Genomic DNA, 19776 nt, shown 5'->3' on the forward strand with positions numbered 1-19776 from the left:
ACTGTTGGTGTACAGATTTTAAAAATCATTACAATATGTTGTGTAAAATAATTAGAAGAGGATTAAAGTAAAAGTACTATTCATTGCGGGGGTGCGGTGGCGCAGTGGGTTGGACCGCAGTCCTGCTCTCCGGTGGGTCTGGGGTTCGAGTCCCGCTTGGGGTGCCTTGTGATGGACTGGCGTCCCGTCCTGGGTGTGTCCCCTTCCCCCTCCGGCCTTACGCCCTGTGTTGCCGGGTAGGCTCCGGTTCCCCGTGACCCTGTACGGGACAAGCGGTTCTGAAAATGTGTGTGTGTGTGTACTATTCATTGCATACAATGTCATGCAGTGGGGCATGTGGGAGCAGGGAACATAGTAGTTAGAGCTGTTACCTTGGAATTCAATACCTGCTCTGTTGTAGTCCCTTTGAGCAAGGTACTTACAATTAATCAATCAATACAGTAAAAAATACCCAGCCATATAAATGGGTAAATCAAGTAGCTTAGTACACAAACTTAACACCATACATTGTCTTGCATAAAGATATCAGATAAATAAAGATCTAGGAATTCCTTAACATCACTGATGTTTTGATGCATACTATGAAACATTTAGTCAAATTGGCAATTATAACAAAGATTTCAATTTTGCATCACTTTGATGACAAAATGAATGATTAAGGGGGTCAGCATAGCCCATTTCACAGTGTGGTTTATTATTCATGCTTTTCTCTGCCCCCTCAGATGCATTAATGCTATAGTCTTCCACCACATTATGTAGGTAATGCGTTCCTGAAAAACCTTTTGTAAGGTGAATTCTGATGACTAAGACATAATTACCATTAGTTTCAACAGTAACATTTTTTGTCTTCCTGAGCACCAAAACGTACATCTATTTATGCTAAAATGTCTTGAAATCCAATTAAACTAGAACAATTAGTTCAATAGTTGACATTAGTTAACACAACATGCGATGGCAGTTTTCCTTCACATTGTGTGATATATTGCTCTGCTGCACATGGGTGAATGAATGTAAGGATTTTACTGTAGTGTATTTAGCGTTGAAAGTCATCATGGATAAAGGTGTGAGATAAATACAGCACAATAATTACGGTGAGCGGCAAGCTTTGGAGAAGAGTGTCTGCTAAAGAAATGTGTTCATGTAAACATCTTGCACCTCTAACCTGTCAGGAAGCACACAAAATCAGAATATGGCCTCATGAATCTAAAGAAATGCTTTGTAAGTTGAAGGTATATAAAATGAGGCTCCATGTATATTCAGATTCTCGTAACTGAAGAATTCTGGGGAATATGTGTATCACCAGTGCTGACAGTATATACATACCAGATGTTTTCCGCCTACCATGAGATTGCGAATAAAAGTTTGCTTTATTACGAGAAAATAAATTATCACATAGCAAATCATTTTGCAAGTGATGATTAAATTTAGCAGAACCCTCATCAGAAAAAGCTGACGGATGCAGAGGATTTCGAAAACTCTCCTTTACTTGAGAGTGTATACACACGTCACATGAAATGATAAAATAAATGAAAAGACAGTGACCAAGTATTAATATTCAAAAGAATACCTACAGAAGTGATGAATGACCTATTCTGTTGGATACATGATTTTAATAAACATTTTGGTGTTTATGGTCCTTCTGTTTAACTGGCAAGGTGGATAAAGTGCTGAACTTAAATATCTTTCAAAGGAGCCTGGAACACAGTAAGATGCTGAACTGCTGGCACTAAAAAGTATTAAAACCATGATTTCAATTCTTTCAACAAATCAATAATTGACATTTATGCTGTAATGTTCATCATAAAAAGCAAATAGTAAAATTTATTAGCAAATGAGTACAACAAATGTATGTGAGCTTGTAAAAGTTATATTTATCTTATTTTTTAAATAATATAAAAATAGAGTACAAGTTATTTTGGAATGCAGGAGGTGCAGAGTCGATGAACCATTACAGTACACTTAGAAATCAGGGGAAAAGCTTCAAGAAAGGCAGAAGCACTATGTATAAAATATAAAGTGTGCTCTGGAATGTCACCATACTGTAAATATAAATAAACATAGGTCTACATATGCATATGAATGCAGAAATTTGATCTAAATGGACAAAAGAGCACTGATGTCCGCTCACGTGTGAAGGCTGACCTTGAAGGAGACGAGCCCCTTAACCGTGTAATAAAGGCAGGCTCCAGCAGACTCGTATTATCAGCAGGCCACCATAGAGGGTGGCCACACAGGCCGCGGCACGGCGCGCATAATGTCCGCATCCCAATGCAACTCACGTAGGACAGCGACATCATACTGGAGTCCATATTATTCTCCTTGCCACTCTCTTTTCATGTCCATCCATACATCCATTTTTATTCCCTTCCTTCCTGTTTTTTGTTTTGTGTTTTTTTTTTTTCATGTGAAGGTAAATATCAAATAAACTCTCCTGTGAATTTCCCTTTCCCTCTTTCTCCGGACAAGTATTAATTGCACAGAACGTAAACTTTGTCCAAATATATAGTTTTGTGCCCCAGTAAAATACTTAAATAAATAAATGACAGGGCTGTCATTTTTCTGAGTTAGTGCCACCGGTGCAGCCGTGACAATTTACCACACAGAAACTGTGATCGAGTTCATGCGCGAGCTGGTGGACGTCTGGAATATCAATGAGGTTTCTGCGCAGACGCGGTGTCGGACCAGATTTAATTTTCATGCCAAGTCAGAGATCATGATGCTACGTTAGAAACAAGCAAGTGCCATTCTTTCATGGAAACCAGAGCATGTCTGTCCTCCATGGACAACAGTACATCTTTTTTCCCAGGTTCCAACCTTTCATCCATGCCCCATAATTCCCACCCCCCCATTCCACTGGTACATACTTGCATTTTCCAGAGGCCAGGAAGTGCAATATCAGCACTCAGGAATTCAGATAACTGCTCCATTAAAAATGGAGGCTTTAATTTATTGATCAGCGAGTGCAAGTGCACGACGTCGACTGCAGAGATGAGGAGGAAAGTGCGTTTTGGTTTATTTATTCCCATTGCTGGGTTATTAATCTTGCTCAAGTGTGATACATGTGTGAGCGATGAGAAGAGGCAGCCGCAGCCTGAGTCTTCGGTGCGCCTCTCCGCATGAATCACTCACCCAGCCGCTCACACTTGGTGGCAGAGCGCTGTCGTTTGTTAACATGCATTACAAAATATCTGCGTTTGTGTGCCTTCAGAGGTCGCAGCTCCTCAAAAAACACTACCAATGTGACGGTGGAAACAGTGTACCACATATACTGCACTTTAAATTTAGTTCAGAATTGTAATCATAATAGTAAAAGTACCTTTACCCTGGGATTAGTGGTGTGCTGTCCATAAGCATCTCAATCTTAAGTCAAGTGCATAATCATAAGGTGTGCTGGTAACTGCAGCAATCATCAAACAGTCCACTAAAAACTGGTAAATATATGATGGTGGACTGCCTAAAGGATATCTTTAAATTGCTCGGAAGTTACATGCATTGTTACCACCTGATGTTTTGAAATTTGTTATTCCTATGATTAACACCAGCTGAACATGTTTCAGTGGAAAGGTTATCAGTATTGCTTTTTTTATATATTGCTTAATAAATCTGTTAATAAAAATCTGCTCAGGCTCTGTCAAAGTGGAAAGTGATGGCTCATGGACAGCAGATTCATCAGAGCCAAGACTAGATTTTATAGTGTCAATCCTCTACATCCACTCTACTGTAGAAGACAGTCTTGCCTTCATAGACCAAGATCTGACATCTATGATGTGAAGCAACTATGACTTTGACCCATAAGAACAGCCCATTCTTTTGTTAATTTGTATAGCAAAAGTTAAGCTTTACTTTCATACATGCATTTAACTGAATATATATGAAAACAAATCAAATATTTTCTGGGTAGTGTAGTGATTAGAGCTGCTACCTTGGACTTGAAGGACCAAGGTCCAAATCCTATTCCTGCTGAGGCACCCCAGAGCAAAGAACATACCCTGAATTACTGCAGCAAAAATTACTCAGCCTTATAAATCGGTAAGTTGCTTTGGAGGAAAGCATCAGGTAAACAAATAAGTTTCCATCCTGCCATTTAAAGTAGCAGCATTTTAACTGTTACTGCAATTCCCCCCAAGACAAAAAGCTGATCATTGCTATTTATCATTCTGAATGTACTAAACTGGTATTAAACCACAATTGGGGTTAAAAACAATGATATATAAATAAAATCTCATGCCGTCGATGAAAGACTGACCAGAGGGGTGGAGTAGAAATTTACCTTTCAGCACAAGTACAATTCCAGGCACAAGGGCACAGCTCCTCTGGAGTGGCCTAAGAATAAGAAAGAGAATGTCCTTCAGTGACCCAGTTAAATTCCTCTGTTGAACCCTTTTGAGAATCTGTGGAAAACTGTAGTCCACAGGCAATCCCCAAACAACAGAAGAGAGTGAGAGCAACTTGAGAGAGAATGGGTAGAAAACTGTGGAAAGCCAGCAGTCAATATATTTCTGCATGAGTAAATAATAATAATAATAATAATAATAATAATAATAATAATAATAATAACTTGTTTATGGATTCTGGTTTTGGGTAAAAAGTTTTTTTTTTTTTTTTTTAAATCTACATCCATACTTTTGTAATTGTACAAAAAAAAAAGACATGATAGGAGTGCAGTACACATTTACAGCACACAAAGACACAAAAGCATTTCACCATAAAATTGTTGCCATTCTTGATATAGACTACCAAAAAGGTTGCATAAAATAAATAGTGTCAATACTAGGATACGTTATAAAATATTTTTTGTGTTTTTTAATGATTACTGAAGGTCCGGAACACACAGAAAAAGTAGAAATTCGAGGTCAGTTGCAAGGATAACTTTTTTCTGGATTTAACTTAACTTTATGAAAAAGGATTATTCAGAAGAACAAATAACATTTTTGTTTTTCCTTAAAAAAATATGTTTGGTAACAAAATACGACCAGGACTTCATGTTTGTGCTTCAAAGTTTTTCTTCTTCTTCTTCTTCTTCTCATAATAATAATAATAATACAAACACACACACACACACACACACACACACACACACACACACACACACACACGTACCCAGATAGACCAGACAGTGACACACAAACAGACCATATAAGAACAGAAAGAGTTTCCATGTTAATAACCACTCCATGTGGAGACACACGCCCCTGTAATCTTCCCTTACATTCCATGTTCAAGCCCAGCATGCTACTGGCTTTTCTTAAGTGAACTGTTATTCGTGTGTTGAGTCTGCAGTCACTGAAAAGGGCTTTGTTTCCTATCCTATTACCAGCTTCGCCCCGTTTCCAAGAATCACTGCTTTTTACTGTAGGCCATACAGAAATCTACGGTCGACACAAAACATAAAAGAAACATAATTTTGTGCCCTATATTTAACACACTGAAATGAATGTTTTTACATTAACAACAAAATGCTCCAATAATGTTACAACTTATGTTTTGTAATGATTGTTCAGCAGGTAGCACCTCCTCCTTGCACTTCCAAGCCTGTAGGTCTGCATGTGGCCTTAGCTATACTCCTCCTGGCTTTGCCTGGGTTTCCTCCCACCGACATGCTGTTCGGGTGATTTAGAGACTGTAAATTGCCCTTCTTCCACGATTGTGCGAATGCACGTGTGTATATGCTAGTGTCCCACGATGAGCTGGAGTCCTGCCAGGGTATATCTCACCTTATGTTCTGTACTTCCTGGGACCGTCTCTGGGTCCCCGTGAACTAACTGAATGAGCATTCATTCAAAGCCGTGTGCAGATGGGTGAATTTTTCCAGGTATTACCCTTGACAAAACGCTTACATGAATCACACTAGTGTCGATGAAAACTTCACATTTCTGTCCAGCTGGCTCTATAGAAACTCCAGAGGAGCCAAATGTGTATATATGTCAAATCCATTGTTGCTTTTGCTATGACATGATAAACAATTCCTGAAGAAAGGCCTTTCAAATGAATTTAAATATCAAAACGCAACTTCCAACATCTGTTAGCCATCTGAGACACTATGTCTAGACACATGACTGACAAAGAGTTTAACTGTATCGCAATAAATTCTCTGCAGGGTAAATAATTGATGCAACGCATGTAAAATCTGTTAGCAGTACTCACTGTATTCTTTCTTTGATGGGAACCAAATACGGCTCAGCAAACAGACGATCAAAAGTGACACAGTGATCCAGATGTGCAGCCCAACAAGGGCTCTGTCGTGTCGCACGGCAACCATGGCTGCTTTCTGAAGGCTGAACATTTCTTACCCACTTGCACTTCTCGAAAAAGAGCTTCATTCAATAACTTGTGCTTTTTGGTGTGAAACACCCCCAGGTCATCACCCCAGTAGAATCAGAACACTGGACACTCGTCGTCGCAGAAAACTGGAACTCCTAAGAACTTCTTGAATGAAAAACTGGACCCGCAAACAGAAGTTTCTAGAAGCCGGGGTTAACTTAACTGTTTTCACTTCAGATGGGTAGCTGGGAAAGTTGAAAGTGCAATGTTCACTTTTGTTTGGATAAAAGCAGCTGTGGATTTACTGTGTGCTTGGCTTGGTGTGTCGTACACCTTTCCCCGGTGTACGAACCTAATTCGTTCCTCATAAAACCCATGAACTTGCGTTCGGATAGCGAACGCACGACTCCCATGATCGCTTCTCACGGGAAAGAGTGCAATTCGTTCCTGCCGCAACAATAATAACTCGCTTAAGAATTGCCTCAGACAAGCACAACTATTATTAATGAAATTATTCTGTTCTTACCACCCATGTATATTTTACGTTATAATATTTTACCTCAGGCTGTCCTTTTCGAAAAGGTCCGGTTACTGACTGGAAATGCCATGTAATTTGAGGGAACTGAGGTAAATTAACGAACATTCCGCAAGCGTTGTTGTACAAGTTTTATGACCAATTTTTTTTTTTTTTTTTTTTTTCACATTGACACCCGGGTTAACTTTAACAGCTCATTTAGCGTCTAGGGATGTACTGCAATAGCTCTCTTCAAATCAAAGTGATATCATCAGTGTCTGGACTGAAGACTAAAGTGTCGGAAAACAGGTAGGAAAACAGCCCTGTAGCAAGTGTGTATTGTACATTAACCACCTTCTGACTGTTTTTGATCAAAACGCTTCGCAACAATTCAAACACGACATTTTTTATCCCTTCTCTCCTCGATATTAAAATATTTTACATTTTAATTTATTTTACAAGTTTAATTTTGAAACCGACACAACCAGCATTTTATTCTCCGGGGTTTTCTACTGTATCCACTGTGACTGAGGGGACCTTGATCCAGGGTTACAGGGGGGAAGGAAGGAGGATTAAAACCGGGTACTTTCAGGCAGCTTGTGTGACGCCATTTAGGAGCAGCTTCCTTTCTCTTTGGAGTTTCAGTGTTCGATTCATTCATTTACTGCGAAGCAAAAATAAGCATAAAGAAAATAAAAATGATTGAAAAATAGCCCAAACCATGAAAAATAAGCTGAGCACTGAGCGGTGCAGAATGCCATGGTGCGATGGCGGCAAATCCCAGCATTCTGCTCCGCTCTGGGGTGTTTGTGTTCGCGTTCCTGTTCGTCACGTGTTCGCTGTCCGGGGCAGCAGAGATGTTCCTCTTATTACTGACATAGACATTTACATTTACTTAATCGCTGTATTGATCTCATTCTTTTGTACTGTTGGGTGGCAGGAAACCAGGTGTTATACTGTATTTTCACACTTCTTTGGGAAAAATGCTGTATTTTCACACTTCTTTTTGGGAAAAAATGTAATGAGCCTTGTTTTGTTCTTTAAATTTCTGAAAATACCTTTCATATATTAAATGCAAATGTAACCACTGCTGAAATCGAATACATTTGCCAAATGATTTGGTTTTACCTTTAGTTTGATCACAACACACTTAGTTTGTCCACACCTTCACCTTACCTCAGAAATGAGTATAATAATGGAATACCCATAATATGGCCAAAAGCAAAGAAGAGGACAGGAGGTAGTAGAGTGGTTAGAGTCACTGCCTTTGGATCCAAAAGTTACAGGTGTAATCCCCCCTCTGGCTGTAGTACCTGTGAGCAAGGTACTTACCTTGAATTGCTCCAGTAAAATTACCTAGCTGTGTAAATGATTGTAAGTATAATGGTGACCTTAAGTTGCTTTGGAGAAAAGCATCAGGTTAATGTAAAAATTGCCATAACATGTAATAATGACCCTGCAGTGTCATGTTCAGTAAATGTTTTGCTCCCTATTCCAACCCCTAACAAATCCAAAGTGATCAATTGTTCAATTAAAATGGATGGATGGATGAATGGATGGATGGATGGAAACATAAATGTGAAATAAAATGTGATTTCCCATATTTCCATTGCATTGCCTAATTACAGTCATGGCATTGCCATAAGTGTAGCTCTTAAATCTTAATTATAACCTTGTGTGCTCAGCACATTTTTGTTTTGTACCAGACTAAGTGCTCAGAGCATAGCACTCTTAACAACTGTTTACAGACATGTGTTCTGGGCAGAGATCCAAATATATAGCTGCAAATACAAGATCACTGTATTGTTGATCTCATTCTTTATATTGCACTGTTGGATGGAGGGAAACCACATGTTATACTGTGTTTTGACATTTCTTCTTTTTCAGTGATAAATCAAAGGAAAAAATGTAATGGGCCCTTGTTTTGTTCTTAAAGTTATTAAAAATACCTTTTGATATATTTTGTTTATTTATTTATATTAAATTGTGGCTTCATCGTATTTTGAAAATATTGTAGGTACTGGACTAAATGGTGGGTTTGAGAATGAAGAAATGTCACACTGCTTGCATGCTTCTGAAATAATTTAAGCAGGAAATGTTATGTGTGTCATTTTCTGTTTTTATATACATGCAATAATGTGACACTCTAACCAAGACTAAATTGTTATTTTATTGTCATGGTTGTTGTTTTTTAATTCTCTGATATCCTTATCCAGAACAGCTTATTCTAGATCTCTATACCTGTGCCTTTCATTTTACATGCAATATGAAGGTCTAAACCAACTGGAAAATTTAAAGATATTTGTCATTTTAATCTATTTTAATGTATGTATTTACAATGTAAATATATTTATACTTTTTTCTTTTTCAAGATCTGCAACTTACTAAGTGGTACAACACAAGAACCTGATGTTTGGTCTTGCACTTGTAATCACATGGTGAGTAGAAGTTTTTAACTACGAGGGTCTTCTTCTGTGCAGTTGCTGACAGTTAGGGGAGGTTATGGAATATCACAGCCGCAGCAAACTGTTCTAAGGCCTGATAAGAAACCTGTGAGCAGGTATGGAATCCTGACGACAGCGGCAAGGGCCGAAGCTCCAAATGAAATAAAATCACATGGCCGTAAATCAGAGCAGATGCAAGGTGAGCGCTTGCCTGTGTCGTGCCGTAAGAGGATGCAGTGCAGATCGGCTGTCGTCTACATGACGATGAAGTATGGGGTCATACCTGGCCTCAGCCAACGGGAATTTCAGGTCCCACCTCAGGGGAGCTTGATTTCCACTCAAGCACGGATCTCAAAATGGAAAACACTATTACTCTGAATGCCTTGCATTTCATCAAAATTCACACTGTATTCTGGCTTAAACTTCAGTGGTTGGATATGCTAGACTTTGTATTTAAAGGTTAAGCAAAAGTCATTCTTACTGTATAAGTTGTCGATTCTTTTAGTTCTAGTATAATAATTATAATCGTAATTAATAATAACGTAATAATAATAATATTACATTTACATTTGTTCATTTACTAGACACTTTTCTCCAAAGCGAAGCACATCTCAGTAAAAATACAATTTGTGCATTACATTAAGAGAAAGAGACATAGCTGCAGACATGTGATTCTTAAGTAAATCTAGCTTTCCACTTTCCATTTGATGCACCGATGTTCATCACTCGAGTAGGTGCATAAAATGCAGGAAAGATGAATCCTGATAACCTTCCTACAATTTTTTTTTTTTTTTTTAATAAGGTACACAAACATTTACCTACAATGCCAGAGTAGCGGCTGTGTAAAGGCTTATCTGGGGATGATCATGAAGTTACGGTGCATGAACATTTACACCATACATGAGCTGGAGAGATCTTGGGCAAAATGGGTCCGGAAAAGGTGAGTTTTCAGACCCTTCTTGAATGTAGAAAGTTTCTGCAGTTCTGAGTGAGAGGGGAAGGTCATTCCACCACAACGGAGCCAGAACCAAGAACCTCCGTGCTTTACTTTTTGTGCGCGGGACCACCAAGCGAGCAGAAGTAGATGAGCAAAGGGGTCCTGCTGGGGTGTAGCGGTTGATCAAGTCTTGTAAATAGCTGGGTGCAGTTCTATTGATGCATCTGTAGACAATGACCAGGGTCTTGAATTTGATCCAGGCAGCTATATGAAACCAGTGCAGAGAAATGAGTAGCGGCGATACGTGGGAACGCTTTGGCTAATCAAACACAACTCATGCAGCAGCATTCTGAATCAGCTGCAGAGGTTTGATGGCAGTAGCAGGAAGGCCACACAGGAGAGAGCTGCGGTAGTCCAGACGGGAAGTCATCATGGCCTGGACAAGTAGTTGGGCAGAGTCAGTTGTGAGGGAGGGATGGATCCTACGAATATTATGCAGGATGTATCTACAGGACTGGGTTGTGACTTCGATGTGGTGAGAGAAAGACAGACTTGAGTCAATCGTCACTCCCAGACTCTTAGCCAAGGAGGTAGGCAAAATGAGTGAGTTGTCCAGTTTGATCAATAGATTGTGACAGGAGGACAGGCCATTGTTATTAATTATACAAATACACACACACACATTTTCAGAACCGCTTGTCCCATACGGGGTCACGGGGAACCAGAGCCTACCCGGCAACACAGGGCGTAAGGCCGGAGGGGGAGGGGACACACCCAGGACGGGACGCCAGTCCATCACAAGGCACCCCAAGCAGGACTCAAACCCCAGACCCACCGGAGAGCAGGACTGCGGTCCAACCCACTGCGCCACCGCACCCCCCAATTATACAAATATTATTATAAATATTATATGTTGTATAAATATTATTATTAGTTGTAGTAATAGTAGTCGTAGTAGTAGTAGGAGTAGTAGTTGTAGTAAATTCTTTGTTGTTATTGTTGTTTCTGTATTTTCATTATTAAGCCCTTGTCATTTAAAAATTTAAGTTTTAGCTTTTAAATCTGGTATGTACAAATATGAATGTAACAAATCAGGTGAAGACTTCTTCCACGGTGAAATGAATCTTTGACTCATGTCTTACATGATACTTTTCGATCACTGGTGTCCCAGGTGTGATTGTGATGTGCGCCATGACCGAGTGTCACCAGAACTCCAAAACAGCCTCTCAGGGAGAGTCTTGATGTTTTTTACTCTCGTAACTCAGGCAAGTGCAGTTCTGCATCTGGAAGTTTTACAGCACCATAATTTTGGATTAATGCATCCCCCTCTCCCTCACCCACCCACATTCATAGACAAACACCTGAAGAAGAATGGATTTCATTCAGCGCCGCTTCCGACAGATGTGATAACACCGGGATAAATTAAACACGTTTGTTATCGTTTCTCAGAGCAGCCTCTTTGTCCTCTGTTTGTTGACTTTGCTTTTTAATGTGACAACTGTGTCACAAGGTATGTTTCCACAACAGGTGGATTCATATTTTTCCCCCCCTCTCGGGTCCGCTCTCATTTTTGTGCTGTTCTGCGTGGAGACAGGTGTTTCCTGCCCTACTTTGACATGAAATTAAGCACAGCTCCAGATGTTCTGCTCGTAATACAGCCAGATATTTCAGCTGGAACATTTAATCAATGTCTGAAGAATGGTTGCAATAAAACGCATGGCAATGAAAGACAAATACATATCACATACGATAATTGTGTAAACACATTTACAACCACAACTTCCCGACAACCGAGTAGAAACAACTACACTGTATGTGGTTTTTAAACATTTTGTGGGTTTTCTCCTTAAATTTTCCAGTCAATTGGAAGTAAAAACACTGAGTATATGCAGAGACATGTAAATTATGCCTTTTTAAGATTTGTAAATGAATTCTAAAAACAGAGGAAACTAATAAAACAACGGGAGCTTTGTGTTTGCCTGTCATTTTCAGCTTTTAAACTTTATATTATTTAAATGGCTTTATTGAATTAATATTTAACATTTAAAGAAATTTACGCTCAGGTTTAGTACATGTTTTGTATATGAATATTTAGAATTATTTGCATAAGTTTTTGTAATAACATCTCCAGTGGTACAAAGAGTAAAACTATTAAAATTATTTTTCCGCTACTTAAAGAAATGATTAAATACCACAGCGAAACATATAACATATTACAAAATACTGCAGGCTTGCTATAAAAGTCTTCCTTCCAGAGCGACAGTGTGAATGTGGAATAAATTGCTCAAACAACAAATATGTATTTGAAATTCCTACCTGTGTCGTTTCTTTAACTATAGCTTTGTCAGCCTCGTATGAAATATCTCAAGGATAATGAAAAGCAAGAGTCTTTTGTCCAGGCCTGTCCATGATACTTTATGAGGGCAACTGACTGATATATAGTTTACCATGACTCTATTAAAAGGGAGTCTGGTGCCATTTGTGAAAATAGAGGTCATCTACACTTAAGCCATGTGATATCTATAAAATCAAACTTTTTTTCTCTTTTAAATTACCTGCGGTATATCACTTTACTGTGCTATGCTATTACTTAAACGGGAGTTGTTTAATTAATTGTGTCGTCCATGAAGACAATCATGGACGACACAATTAAACATGAAAGTAGAATATAAAAAAAAAATAATAACAATGCACTCCTGTGATATATAATTGTGTGCACGATGTGAATATGCCATTTTAGAGGCCTATTTGGATCTTGCTACTACCTTTGCCTGTGACTTGTAGCAGATTTGTGTATCTCCATGTTTGTCTTTGTGTTTCAACATAAACCACGAATAGAGGGAGAAGAAGGTAACTGCTCTGGGTCTAGTAAAAATGTACCGGCTGAAATATAACCAGAAGCCCTCACTTTTCCCCGAGCTTCTCTCTGTCTTTCCTCTCCTCTTTCCAAAATGCAGTTAAGTCCTAGCGCTCCTTCTCAGCGCCCCAGGACAGTATTTTTAGAACTCATTTGTTTGAGGGGTTTTTAATCTGAAGACATTGAAAAGTTGCGCCCGCTGTGAAGTCGTCAATCACGCCAGGAGGAGAAATTGTGGCGTGATTTGTTATCTGTTATTTCCCTCGCTGTGGCGACTGTCTCTCAGTGCCAGGTCTGTCCTTAAGGCCATCACTTATAGGGGGACCACTGTCTGTCAAAACCACCGGGCAACTTTAAGAGGCCGCCTTTGTTGCAGCAGACAAATGAGGGTGACCTTTAACAATAAAATAGACACCTACGGAGAAGGATGAAACAGCAGTTGAAATTAAGAGCACCAAGCGGTCATTTCAAACACTTCCGCAATGACACAAGAAGGGAGAAAAAAACAAATAGTCTGAAGTTTGAAGTGCAACTTAATTACAGCAGGAATACGTGGGCAGGTGCTGTCGATAATGAGAACCTACCTGGTCAGAGATATTGACAAACAACAAGGAATAAAACTTAATGCTGCCAGCAGCAATCCAGAAATCCATTAATTATAGATGGAAATGATGGAGGATGTTGGAGGAGAGAGATGAAATTATTGTATATAACCCCCCCCCCCTGCTTTTTTTTCTAGAGAATTAGAAAAGGCCCTGTTCATTTATGAATATTGTAGAAGGGCAAATGGATACGTAAGAACAAACTGACTCTAATGGCCACTTGAAAGGACCTGCACCCAAAATGCTGGTGCACAGGTAGTTAACTAGTGGGCAGGGGGCTGTCATCAATATTGAATTGTGACGTTTCAAAGCACAGTGTGACACCTTTCTAGGGCTGTGCGGCCAATACTACGACACACTGCGAGATGTGAGGAGCTGTGGTTTGTATGGTAAATGGTCACTACAGCCTGGTCTTCACAGAGCAACAGAAACATATTCCAGATAATATAGCATTCTGCCTGTGGTGATAATGGAATCAGTTTATGGTTTATGAAATGCAAAAAAGTCTATATGTATAAAAAAAATCTGTGAGTACATATATACATGAGCACACGCACATAGACATATTCTCAATATTATGCAGCTACTCGTGTGATGAACATTGGTGCATATGGTGGAAAGAAACTAACTGCACTTAAAGAATCACATGTCTGCAACTATGTCTCTCTTTCTCCTGATGTAATGCACAAATTGTATTTTCTATGAGATGTACGTCGCTTTGGAGAAAAGAGTCTGCTAAATGAATAAATGTAAATGTAATGTAAATATGCACACAACCTTAAGTCAAAAAGTATCCACAATAATCTGTATTCAAAATTTACCCAGCAAATTCTTGTAAACAACAAAGATTGTATTTGAACTCAGTTGATACTTGTCATTACTTTATTAAAATAAATAAGACATAAGTGGTAACAGTTTAACACTTTAAAAGTGAACTATTGGAAAAAAGTATTATTAATGTTTGTGAATAGAAAAGTCATAGTATACTTCTACAGGCACACCGTAAGTAATCGTATTAATTCTGCACTTATTTCACTTGCTATTTCCTTAGGTGTGTTCAGTGTTTCATTCTCCATGAATATTTTATGCAGAATAAATTATATTTCAGTAAATCAAATTATGTGGTTGCTTCTACTCAACAGTGTGAAGATATATGCTTAAACATCACAATGATTTTACAGATAGTCTGTTTTGTTACATTTATACATAATTATAAATTGCTGAGGGCTTGAAAGTATCCAAGATGCAAACTGTAGGCCCTACATCACTTCACAGTCAGCTTCACAAACTGTCCAGAAGCAGTTTTTGGGGGGAATATCATTGCTTTGTGGCTCTCACCTGCACTATGTAACATAGGGAAATAAAATCGTTCCAATCTAAAAAAAGAAGCTTACAGTAAATGCTTGAAAAATTACAACTGAAAAAATAATTTCACTTGAACCCAGTCTGAGGGAGTCAACTGACATGTCATAAAAAAAAAAAAGGATAGTTCTTTTGGTCAAACCATGTGCCTGCAATCAAATCCCAAACTGCACTGACTTTTCAAGTCTGAAAGTTATTGCACAGAGCCACAGTGAATACTAACATAACTTAGTTTTTCCTTCCTCTTATTTCAATTTTCTGTTAATGATCTTCATTCATAAATAATTGTTACAGGTTGTAAATTCTGTGTGATGCACTGTAAGTCTTAAAGGTATACTGGCTTCATCACAACTCTAACAGTAAAATACTGATTACTGAATACTGACACATATGTTCTTTTCTGGAATTCTAGATGCTCTGGACAATTTAAAGCACTGAATATTGGTATTTAAAAAATAAATAGATAAATAAATGTGGAATTAAAACATTTTCTCTGATAGCTGGATTTCTAGATAAGCAGTGATTAGTTGCTTTTGACAATGGATATTGAGCATTCTTATTTCTATGAAAAGCTACAGTTTGCGCTCTGATGTACAGGATTTTATTCCTTTCGCCTTAAATCTCTCTGAGTCTCTCCTCAGTCTGGTTGCTTTCACTGTTGTAAATGAAAACAGAATTAGTAGTTATTTTAAAAGACACGTTTCTTTTCCCTGTACTCTTTTCCTGTGTCTGCCGCCACATAGAAATTTTTTTTTTTTGCATGCTGTTCCTTTGTTTTGGAATTCCATATATATTTTACTGTCTGTGATTTTGCTGTCATATCGGGGTTGTAAATGAAGGCCCGGCTTGGCAGAACCCAGCCACCCATGGCTATGTTTACCTTCCACAGATAACGGAAGAGCCGGACCCCCATCTTTGTAAATATACATGGGTCTGTGCCGTTCTGCCTGGCTAGGGGTCCACATGTATATTCAGCTCCTTTCAGTTGTAAATGTATTCCTCCATGGAGATGCATCACCTTGAAGAATGACTTTTCACCCCTTGGGAGTGAGCCAAACAAGTCTTTCATTCACCATGATAATCAGTTCTACCTCCAGCAATATCTAGCCCCCTAAATTTAATGGGTGCCAGTGATTAGGTCTTAAGATGAAGGATCATTTTTTTGTCCATTCGGAAAAAAAGGTGATTGCTCCCTGTATTCATTAGGAAAAATGGAGGTCAGCCAATTCACAATTACATTCCTTTAATATTCTCTGGCATAGAGGAGTAGAAATTGAGTCTTGAAGTTAATATATAGACTTTTATTTAAAAAATGACTTGTGTGTCATAAAGAGAGGGGGGAAAGTATTTGATTTTATATGAAATGATTGTAGATGGAGTTTGATTCAACCTCGCTGTCGGGTATTGTCCTGTTCTTGGATATTCTCTTAATCAGTTCGCAAACAAATGACCTTAACCTCTTCTTTTTACATGATACCTCTCCAAGCATAAAAATCAATAGGATTTTGGAAGCTGTTTATTTTAATCACATCCACCACATGCATTCGGTGCCCAGCTATTTTGCGTGCTTATGTTTATGCTTTTGACCTTCTATGTTCTCATGAAAGAAATAAAAGAGATTTTTAATTTGCCGTAAATCAGGAGAGAGCTTTCTGACTGCCTAAGAAACAGGGCAATAGCCGTGTTTGTCTCTCATTCACAGAGCAGTGAATAGTGAAGAAAATGGAGGTTAGGACAGAGCAGCCGAACAGCAGTATGAATGATACATTAAATGATCGCCTCGGATTGAATCTGGGATTCGGGCGGGCCACCGAGGCGACATTCTCCTGCATTCTCAATCTCCATCTCGGGGCCTTCATTTTCCAGAGCAGCATGGATGCAGCGCGAATCTATTTCATGTGTGCGAGAACACAGAATTTCCTTTAGACGTGTGAAAAGACGTGTGCTGCACCCACATTCATTTTGTCAAAATAGCTAAGTTGAAAACAAGGCTTTAACCAAATGGATCTGTGTAATTGATGTAGCTTTACCAATGTGGTATGTAAAGCCTAATTTGAGGTTTTGAGAAGACCATGTTTTAATCAAACTGTCCCCTTTGCCAGGAAGTGACAGTCTTGCTGTTGATTTAAAGCCCTCATTTTTTTTTCAAGCTGTAAATTTGCACTTTGGAGCTTGGTCTTGTTGTTCTACTATTTTTCCACTCCAAACATGGGAAAATATACAGATAAAGTACAGTGTATATAAGCATACCAACCTCTGGTTTAATACAAAATATTCATTATGGGAAGTATGTAAGGTATTTCTGTAATGTTTTTCAATAATGGCAGGGCAGTGTGTGCATGTATATATGTGTATGTGTGTTCATATGTGTAACTGCATGCACACATACTCTGTCACACTTCTTAGCATACCCTGTGTTAGGCCTTATAATCTGTTAAATTATTTCAAGAGTAAACCTACAGAAAGTGTTTTTTTGGAAGTGGCACAAATGCAGTGGATCTCCAGAATATTCAATAAGCTTTGGTCACTCTGACTCACACAGAAATAATGCAGAATATGACCAGCAGATAGCGTTTTTTTTTTTTTTTTTTTTTTTTTTTTTAATATTAGAAAACCTTTAAAAGTGCATTGAAGTGATTTAATTGTAGATGACGTAGTAGTTAGAAGCACTATCTTGTATTCAGATTACCTAGATTAAAAAAACATCTCCTGTTTGAGCGCCCTTCAGCAAAATACTTACTATGAAGTAAGAGTAAAAATTACCCAACTGTATAAAAGGGTAAATCATTGTACGCAGCTTAACACTGTGACTCGAGAAAAGTATCGGCTAAACATACAAAAGCGTTATCAGTACATGAACCGACAGTGGCCAGATGGACAGATAGTGTATCAAACACGACGTATTCAAAATAAATGATAAAACCTGTTGATTAATAAGAGTGAAGGTTTGGGAGAGAAATTCTTCCTGTAGCATTTCAGAAAACTCCATTGGTGTATAATGCTGCTTGTATAAATCTGCCAATTCAGAAAATTCTCATTTTTATACCTTGTTACAGATTTGCTAAAACCCAAACCGCAGTGTGGCCTAAAGTTTGCACCACTGCCTGCTGACCTTCCATTCCATGACACAGCACCTGCCATTGATTGTTTTGATTTTTGCCAGGTTCGGCTTTGGCAGATTCACATTTGCAGAATGTGGGAGCAGTATCACAAGCAGACGTGTCAGTTCTCCGTGGGCATGTTTAAAGTATGTTATCTGCCTTCTTTTTCCCCCGACAGCTCTTCTGTATGCCTCAGATTCCGTCTCCACTCGTCTCGCTCCTGCCGTCCACATGTTTCTTTGGTGGTCAGTGGACGGCCCCCGAGCTCTTCTCCGTGGCTCTTACACCGATGTGTTGCTCTTCTTGCTGCGTGGGACTTTGTCCTGTTTGTCTCCCCCTGTTTGAACGGACACCGGGCCGCTGGAATTTCCCGGCCACGCTTAAGAGGGAAAAGGGGAAAAAAACAGAAATAACATTAGTAAAATATGAACTGAGATATGTTTGATATTCACTTCAAAGGTGTAAAAGGCCAAAGAAAGCCCTTGGTTAATTATTGAGGAGATGTCTAAAGGAGACGCGAGTGAGGAACATCCAGGCTTTCATCCCCAGTAACCTTTCATTGTCCTTTCCAGCCCCAGATTGCCGAGTCAGGGAGGGTATTAACGGCAGTGTTACGTCACCGTAGGCAGAGCCCTAATGAATAGTCCTGATTGAACACTTTGATGCCTCGAGTTTTTGTACTTTTCTATTTGGTGAGAAGCAATGCTCTCAAATGAAAAATCATTACTGTAATACCTCCCTAGTCATTTTTTTTCCTCGCTGTGATCTTATTTCTTGTATGATAATAAAAATGCATAATTTTCGTTTAGTTTTAGCCAGTTATTATTTTTCGTGAAGAATTTCTTCTTTTTGACAGTCGAATATTTGGACTCTGGTGGGAGCACTTCCGCAATGTCTTGACGTCTCCCGACTAACTGGTATCCGGGGAGTAACAGCGGTATCATTCAGTGCCGACCGTGGTAGCATAATAACGAAAGGGAATTCAACAGCAGAGAGAGTGTGTTGCTAAATATGTGCAATTTGAAAAACAAAAAGAAAGACCATAACCACAGGACATTATCGGTGGTGTGTGACTGTGGCTTGCCTTTTGTTTGGCCGCCTTTCTTCTGTGTGTGCCACGCATATCATGCGGGCGCTCTAATGTTTCTCATTTTTTTTGGCAGTGATTGAAACCCGTCCTCCCCCACCACTACCTCCCTGGCATATCGCGCTAAAAAGAATGGCTGCTTCAGACTGATGACTTTCAATATGCCTCAGTCTAGCGCAGCTACCACACGGGGCCAGAGAGGTCAACAGTAATTCATAACTGCTTTAAAACCGTGTGGACCCCCAGCAGCTGTCAGCATTCAAAGGCAAAGCACACACTCGCACACACACAGACACACACACGGATATACGCGGATACATACAAACACACAAACGCTCCCAAACACATCTGCACGGGTTTGTGCGTGTGATGTGGGACAGGTGTGGGGGTGGCGTGCAGTGCTCCGCCTTGGCCGTGTCTCGCACAGCATCAATCAGGGGCCTGAATGCCTAGTTATTTACTGCATCTGAACAAATTACCCTGGCAGGCTGGCTGGCTCTTCCTGGGCAGTGCGACGAGCCCTATCCGGGCTTCAGCTCAGGAATCTTATTGTAAACATACCAGGATAAATCTCGCCATCGAGGCCATCAATCTTCCCCTAGCACCCGCCT

General features: G+C 39.3%; 2 long non-coding RNA genes across 3 annotated transcripts in view; one reads left to right on the forward strand and one right to left on the reverse strand.

Moving 5' to 3' along the window:
- Nucleotides 1-222: 222 nt before the first annotated feature.
- Nucleotides 223-6217, reverse strand: LOC108935351 (uncharacterized). The gene is made up of 3 exons (XR_001966195.1): nucleotides 6145-6217; nucleotides 4271-4323; nucleotides 223-259 (listed from the first exon to the last, which is right to left on the reverse strand). It is a non-coding gene; the product is annotated as an uncharacterized LOC108935351 (long non-coding RNA).
- Nucleotides 6218-7007: 790 nt separating this feature from the next.
- The window catches only part of LOC108935352 (uncharacterized), a 43629-nt gene continuing 30860 nt past the window's right edge, over nucleotides 7008-19776 (forward strand). For both annotated transcript variants that reach the window (XR_001966196.1, XR_001966197.1), the window contains exons 1-2: nucleotides 7008-7084; nucleotides 9148-9213. This is a non-coding gene — a long non-coding RNA (uncharacterized LOC108935352). The remainder of the gene's footprint in view (nucleotides 7085-9147; nucleotides 9214-19776) is intronic.

The sequence above is a fragment of the Scleropages formosus genome, chromosome 9 (assembly GCF_900964775.1).
Source record: "Scleropages formosus chromosome 9, fSclFor1.1, whole genome shotgun sequence".
Lineage (NCBI taxonomy): Eukaryota > Metazoa > Chordata > Actinopteri > Osteoglossiformes > Osteoglossidae > Scleropages > Scleropages formosus.